This window comes from Seriola aureovittata, chromosome 9, assembly GCF_021018895.1.
Source record: "Seriola aureovittata isolate HTS-2021-v1 ecotype China chromosome 9, ASM2101889v1, whole genome shotgun sequence".
Taxonomy (NCBI): Eukaryota; Metazoa; Chordata; class Actinopteri; order Carangiformes; family Carangidae; genus Seriola; species Seriola aureovittata.
Genome location: NC_079372.1, coordinates 22,539,879 through 22,548,242, shown reverse-complemented (window position 1 = coordinate 22,548,242; position 8,364 = coordinate 22,539,879).

Below are 8,364 nucleotides of genomic sequence, written 5' to 3'. Positions count from 1 at the left end.
TTGCAGTCCGATGCTAACTTTGATAATTTGCATTTTGAGCATGCTGGCTTAAGTCAAGTTTATTATTTGTACAAGACTATTATATACTGTGTATATGTGTGTGTGTATATAATGCATATATACATGTATACATACACATATACATATATCTCTGATTAGACGGTTCATAACAGTTTTTACACCTGTGAAAAAGAAGAACTGAATCATAGGGGAAACACCATAATCTGTACAGCAGAGTTCTCTGCCTTTGTTACGCACGAGTTCCTTGTTTGTAGGTTTTAAATTTAGCAAAAATGGGTCATGGACAATTATTGGAGGGATTCTTTCCTTCACCACTTACAAGATGTGACAAAATAATTATTTTTTCAAGGAAGAATGGTGCTTTCTGTTTTAATGTATAGTTATTACACTGCAATGACAGATGGGCATTGTTAGTGTGTATCAATGCTGATGCTCCTACTGGGGAACACTTTACATTAAGGTCTTGTGGGTTATGAGCTGTTCCCCTTTCCTCCACACTTTCCTCCTTCCATCATTTTCACAGATGTCGATTTCAGTCATAGAAATTAATTTTAACCCGTCTCCTGCGCAGGTGATAAAGTTCATTGAACAGTCGACAAACTGAAAATACCTAACTATAACCTACTGAATAAATAATGTTCAAATACCAATAGAAGCTCCAGGCCACAGGTGCGTATCTTTTTGGTCCAGGAACCGGCACCAATTTAAGATCTCTAGCTGTGATCACAAAATCAGTCTTTCTTCAACTATCACATCTGGCTGCAATGTTCAGGTCTTGCACACCCCCAACACACTTCCTTCAGGCGTCCACATTCTGTCCACAAAGTGCATGTCTGCTGCTAGTCAAATCTTACAACCCCCCCTTCTTAATTACAATCACTCTCTGTGCATTATACTGTGTCACTAACACCAGGTTTACTCATCTGTCTCTTCCTGTAAGAAACTTTGGTTCCTCTTCCTTCCTTCAGAGTGTTAGGACCTGCCCTTCTCATATCTTTTATACATGTAGATGATAGTGTGATGATAAAGTCTCCATTATAGTGTGCTATACATATAATTTACTATGTTCTGGAGCGAGATCTGACTTCTAATTGAGCTTCCTTTTCTTAGAATAGATCTGTTGGCAGAACAAAGGAACTTATGCAAATCAGCAGCTGTCTTGCAACTGTGGGGAGGGTACATGCGTGCATGTGCGTGTACTTCACAGTTTATATGTTGCACATCTCAAACGGTCTGAAATGTGTGTAGAATTTGTTGTGTGCAGGGACAATGGCAAACACTGACCTTCTGAAGTTGGACAGAACGTGTTGAGAAGAAGAGTGTAGAGCGTCTGTGGCAGGAACAGTTAATGCTGAGAAGGTCTGGCTCTCAGATGAAAATTTCCCTCCTTTTTAGTCTGAGCAAATTATGTAGATTGGTGTTAAGTAAAACTCAAGTATTTCTCTAAAACAAAAGCAAAGCGAACAATTGCCTTCAGGTGTTAGTTCAACAGCCACAAAATTCACCAGAACTCTATGGTTACATCCGACTTGAGTTACAGTAGCCACATAACCAACCGGCCATATTATGCTAAATCCTGATTGGTGCATGAAAGTATGTGACATCACATTTCAGACCTGTGAAAAGAGCAGAGAGAAAAAAGAAACAGATAGTAAAGCATTTCTGGTCCTTTGAGTGATGCACCTCAGCTCCAGAGACCGGTGGTGTTATTAAGAACGTTCTTACTTCACAATGTTGAACACAGGGGCCCTCTGGTGGATTAATGTACTGGCCCCCATGTTTGACTAAGAGGGATTTCAGGTCTTCTGTTAATGATCTGGTGAAGTGTGTGTTCAGTGATTACAATATTAACCCCTGGGATTGTACATTGTTCCTGGATGAACCAAGATTAACTTGGAAAATAGGAAAAGATGAAGAAAAGGAAAAAATTTCTATGGAAGAAGATGAAAAGTTTACAATGAGATCAGTTGACCAATCAATGCACAGCCCCACAGTGAGGGGGTGTTACCATTCAGTGAAACACTCCTCTCTGCTCGGAGACAGTCGGTAGGATGGAGGAGCGATGACTGCAGGAAGCAGCCTATGTTGTTCCATCCAACATTTTCATAAGGTTGGTTGTAATGACCATTTCATGTCACTAGGGGTCAGTACCAGGGGATAAACTCCCTGTCGCAGTTGGAGGAGATCATACACGTTACAAATACTGAAGATATAAAAACAGAACAAGTAGTGAAAGTGTGGAGATAGACGAGCAGAAATCCAAACAACATGATTATGTCACTGTCATATCTCTTCCGACGGAGGTGTTCCTGCCTGTCACTCGTCCTGTGATGTGATACTGCACACACTGGATCAGGACGTCACTCAGAGCCACACAGTCTGGACATGTTGGAGAAATGGGTCACAGACAAGGACTAATCACAAAGTCCTTGTCCCACAGGGTAGAGTGTCATTGTGTCTCTGGTCCAACAGCACGACACCGAGCACATCAGAGATAAATCATTTACATAACGCCTGCTGGGGTTCAAACACTCAAAGACAGCTCCTGTATGTGCAGAGTTCGTCCGTCCCATTCTCATGAACGCGATATCTCAGTAACATCTTGAGGGAAATTTGGCACAGACATTCACTTGGACTCACGGATGCACAGATTAGAATCTGTTGGTCAAAGGTCAAAGATCATTGTGTGATCACTATAACTCACACACTACTTATGAAACAATTTTTACGCAACTGTCAAATGGGATAAGATGGTGAAGGGATGACATTTAATATCCAAAAGGTCAAAGGTCAACTTCACTGAGACATCATAAAGTTCTGCAAAAACAGTGTCATTTTCAATGCTGTGACTCAAGAATAAGATTGTGATCATATTTCCTGCAACTTGACTGGTTGGTGGAGGAAACAACAACGAGGTGGTGATTCTAGTTACACTAGAAGTCTGTTCCCCTGTGTTTTATGGGCATAAAGTCAATGACTGGAGGTAGGGCTCATTTTTGTGCCTAAACCTGACCAAACCTGAAAGAATAAGAGCTTCAGGACAAAAATACTAAAATGTCTTCGCAGGAGGCCAGTTGTTCATCAAATGAACTGTCGTGTCATTTCCGTTTAATTTAACAGAGATGTCTGGAAGAAGTTATGAAAGCAACAGATAAAAGAAAGGTCAAAAGACTAAGTGACTAAAAAAATGTTTCTGAAGATGAGCCACTCTCTGCTCCTCACACTTTATCATCTGTGTTACTAATCTTAACAGTGTACCCAGATTAATCACTATCAACTGTGCACTACTGTTATTGTCATATTCATTCATATTCACTGCAGTGTTTTAAATCCTGCATCATTTACATCCGTGTTAACCAGATCACAGTCTTCCTCTTCTCTACCTCTGCTGGTGCACTGTTATGTGTTATATTCATGTCATATTGTTTAAAACATAATTACAAGCAGCCAAGTGGGAACTCTGATATTCCAGCCTCCACCTTGTAATTCTAAATCGACATTGGGAATTTCTGACAGTGACAGTCTCCCCCACAGGCACATCAAAACACTGTTGGCAGAAGGGCAAGTTACATCCAAATAAGATCCTCCACACTGTCTGAACTCTAATTCAATCCAGTCACCTCATTTTATAGCAACTTGACCTACACAGGCTTTTTGTATCTGGTTTCCCTTGATAACAAGGTGATGTAACAAAAGAAGCTAATTCAGTTTCTCCTGGAGCTCTTCGAAAAAAGACAGACTGTCTCTACGGCATGACAGCTAACCGTTAGCATACTGACAGGTCATGTAAGACAGAGCCCGCCAGCGTAATAGCCTATGATGCTTGCACGACTCATAGGCTACAACAGCTTTGACAATGACACAAACAGACCAATTAGTGTTGAATTCAGATGCATGCTGCATTGTTTATGTTTTTGTATTTGGGTAACTGGCTATTTATTAAGAAGATATACTAAAACTCAGAGCTGAGAAGCCAACTACACCGTTGAAGCACTGGGAGTTTTTCTACCTTTGAAATAGCACCGAGAGGTTCGAGTGTGATGTTGCATCAGTGTACCAAGGTGTGGATCTCCACATGTATTAGGTATTTTGAGTTTTCCAGCATTGGGTGATGTGCACTAACATGTAATGTGGGTAAATGTGTTAAATTACATCACCATATAAGTCAAGTTAAAAAATCATAGCAGGAATTGCACAGATGGTAACTCTTAATATGACTCACTGAAGTAGAGGAAGTTTACAGAGGTGGAAATAGTGTAGTCACTTCCAGTCTGTGAATATAGTGTGAACAATGCTGCCCTCTAGGGAGCTGAACCTTCACCGCACTAGGATGCTGGCAGAGGGACATCCTCGAAAATGTCTCTTTCTTTGGGACAGTAACAGCTCCTGAACTAGTGATTGCTGTCACCTGCACTGAAGGTCCAGTGTAGACAGCCAGACAGACACTGTCCTGTGTTGACGGCAACAAAACTAAGCATGTGGTTGGTGGTTGGAGGCCAGTTTGTCCCACTGGCTTAATCAAACATGAACACTGCAGATAAGGAATCTCAGTCCAGCACTACAGACAGGACGGAGGGGGATGTTCACTGTCATCTCGCTGTGAGGAACAAAATGTAATACCAGTTCAGACTGTACTTTTTTTTTTTTCTGTTAAGCACTGTTGTTGTCATCACTGTGTAGTGTACATTCAGTGTTGGGTATGTGTATAAATGCTGCTGATTGAGCTGCTGCTGAGTTTTGTTTTATTAAGAGTTCCATCTGGTTTGTGTATCTATCTAGGGATGAATATTGCCAGACATCCAGAGCTTCTTTTCTTTCTTCTTTCCCAAAGGTAGAGCGGGTCACTGGTTTGATCCCCTGCTCCTCCAGTCTGCATTTCGAAGTATTCTTGTGCACGATACTGAACCTAAAACTGCCCCTCATGCATGTCTCAATGTGCATCACCCTGGTTGCATCAACAAAAGGCCAATGGGATTTTTACATTGCTTGTTGAATTATAAAGTAAACTCTGTGACATACGTTTTGTTCACCGGGATAATCTTCACTAGTGAAAACCACATTATCGTTTTTAAAGCCTAAATACAAATCACCAGAAGCACTGATGCTGTCAGCTCTGTTGTTGATGTGTTTACACAATGTGTTATTGGTCCAGGTCGAGTGCTGGCTGTTCGCCCGGCAGCTTGTCGCTGTGTTTACAGCTGCTCTGCTGCAGATGTGACTCTGCTGATACAGCAGCAGGAAAAGGAGCATCAGCAGCCTTGACTGTGCTTCTGTAGCCAGAGGCAGGTGGGCCTGTTGACACTCTATAGAAATAACAGGCTTTGAGCACAGAAAAAAGCAGGCATTGTTTATAATAATAGACTTGCTCATTGGTCACATTGCGAGACAGTGGAACTGAAATGAGTGAATGCAGCTGCAGAGAGGTGAGGAACACTCATGTCATTTACTCCAGATTTCAGACCTTGAAGTCTGCATGAAAGGTGTATCTGTACTTCTCTATATGAAACTTGCTGGAACCAGTTAGAACAGAAAACCAGAAAGGGCGATTATGCTGTAAATCAACTGTTCCTGATGAAAGTTACATGGTTCCTTCATCACAGACTTGTTAATCTTGTCAAATATATAATTTGTGCAACATGTTACATTTGTCCTTTTTGTCTGACAAAAGCAGCTCACTCATGGCCATGAGATCAAATGTGAGTGGGGGATTTCTTAGAGCAGCTCCGCATGGGAAGAGATGGGAGTGAATAATACTATCTGACTGTGACGCAAGCAGCCACAAGGAGAAAGCTCTCCCTTACTTCCTTATCAAGGTGACTCTGAACAGCTGTTACTATGTTGTGGGTCAAAAGGCCAGAAACACCTTTCTGCCTGAGAAGAACTTGACCAGCCCGCTGACACCCAAATCAGCACCTCAGCTAATTATATCTGTCACTCAATAAAAGCTTCTGTACACAATGATAATGGATACTAGGCAATTAAAAAACGAGAGTAAGTGGGCTGACTTGTAATAACCTCTGTTTAAATACTTGTTGTAATCTGTAAATACTTGTCGTCACTATGTTATCGGGGACTTTGTTAGCTTGACTGTAATTTCATAGGAAATCTCTGTGGTGTGACTGTTAACCAGCAGTTAGCTGAATCATTTCCTTCTGTGTTGTAGCAGTTTCTGCATCTTATTACTATGAAGCTGGCTGCGAGAAACCTACGACGAATCTGTTGTTAACATAACTAGAATTACCGCCTCGTGGTTGTTTACTCCATGTCACAGATAAGTTGACCTTTGACCTTTTGGATAAAAAAATCCTTATAGACATTTAGAGTTAAATTGTGTCATAATTAGTGTACAGTTGTGTGTGTTTTGTGAATCCAAGAGGAGATTTGTGCCAAATTTGAAGAAATTCCCTCACGGCGTTACTGGGATATCGCGTTTACACCTGAAAACATAATGCTTCCAGCCCTGGCTGTTCAGAAGAGGAAGCTGTGTACCAGTTGGTTCACGCTTTAGCTGGTGCGTCTGAGAACATTAGCAATGCACATTACTGACCTACCCATTATTCTGTGAAGGAGATTTATTTGGTGTTCAGTGTTTACTTGGTCCATTCTTAACTTTTTGTTTCTGAATTTCCTCACAATGCTGAAATACAATAATTTTTAACTGTATACTGTTCCTGGTCACAAATAAAGGCAACTACTTCCTCTACAACACAACACCCCCCTCTCCACAGACGCCAATTGATGTTTCTACTGGTCATGGCCCTGACAAGTTGAATGTCCCACCATCATGCCCAAAATAAACATTCTGCAAAAACAGAGCCTAAATTACTTGTTACTTTACTGATGTGGAAAAGGTAGCCCAATGAGCGCGTGTTTTTGGATTTCTGATCACAAGTTTGTCCATTTTGTTTAAGCAAAGTCTCTTTGGTCAAAGCAAGTTTCCAGCCAGCCTTATCCTACATTGGCGCTTTGTTAGACCCCGCTATGCTGTGCACGTGTACCGTGTGCTGGGTCTGGTGGAGTGTGGTAAACTATGGATCAGATTGTATTGAAGTCTATGGGAAAAGGACTCTACTTGTCACTCGATTTATTACCTCAGTAAACGTTTTCGTTATGTGTTTATGGTCTGAATCGCTAGTTTGAAGTTTTCTCCAATACGACATGATGTTCATTGTTTTTAAATTATGGTCCTATAATGATTTAACGATTTCACAATATTGCAAAATAACAAGTGTGGGGCTAGCTAGCATTAGCATTAGCAGCCGGCATTAGTATTCTTCTGAATAATTGCAAAAATAATGATGGTATTGATAACAATTATAATGCTCACAATGATATAGAATTGCAATAAATGATAATGGCATTGGTCATTGATGAATGAATTTAATGATTTCATTGATTTCACAAGATTCCAAAATAACAAGTGGGGGGTGCTAGCTTGCTAACATAAGCAGCTAGCATTAGCAGATAGCTTGCTGACATTGTTCATTGATGAATGAATTTAACGATTTATAAGCTTGCAGAATAATACAATGTAAAAAAGTGAGAATTTCTAAATGCACTGATTGATCTGTCCAACAGCCATCTCTAGTATTCTTTCCCAACAGGTGCTTCCCACCAGGGACTTTCTCTAGGATAAGGTGTAATTCAGGCAGAGTTTATGACCTAACAGCTGCTTTCATGGCACTGCTGTGTGTGTACTAAATTCATACACAAATATTAACATTAATATTTGAAACCTTTCTCTGTTTCTCTCTCTCCCTCCAGGTGACAAGTTTCTCCTGTACCTCACGTTCTACTAGTAAGTTATATAAGTTTATCGCGCTACAGTGACTCACTATCACCTCTTGAGGAACAAAGTGTTATTACAAGATGAGACGGACTGTTCAGGACATCTTGCACCAGTTACACATTGAACCTTTTTAAGGCAATCTGCAGTCACTTATTTCTGCCCCATTAACCCCATTACCATTCTGTTCAAAGGAATGCATTTTATTTAGTGTTGCTATATATTAGGTAAACTTTAAATAAAGGGCTGATTTGTTTTAGCATTTGTAAGTGTCCATGATTTTTTAGTTTTAATTCATATATATGTATTAGATGAACCTGGATGAAACTAATGAAGTATAATGGAACAGACCTGCAGTAAATCCTCCTTCATGAGGATTATATACAAAATCACAGTTTTGTCTCCTGAGCTGTAGAATTGCAAAGTTTCTTAAGGAATTTCCTAGTTATGTGCCTGCAGTGCAATAGCCTTGCAGTTCACAAATCAATGAGTAACGTCACGACAGTTTGCCACTTGGGCCTGACAGCCAGAGCCCTGACGGCGACACAACTCACAGC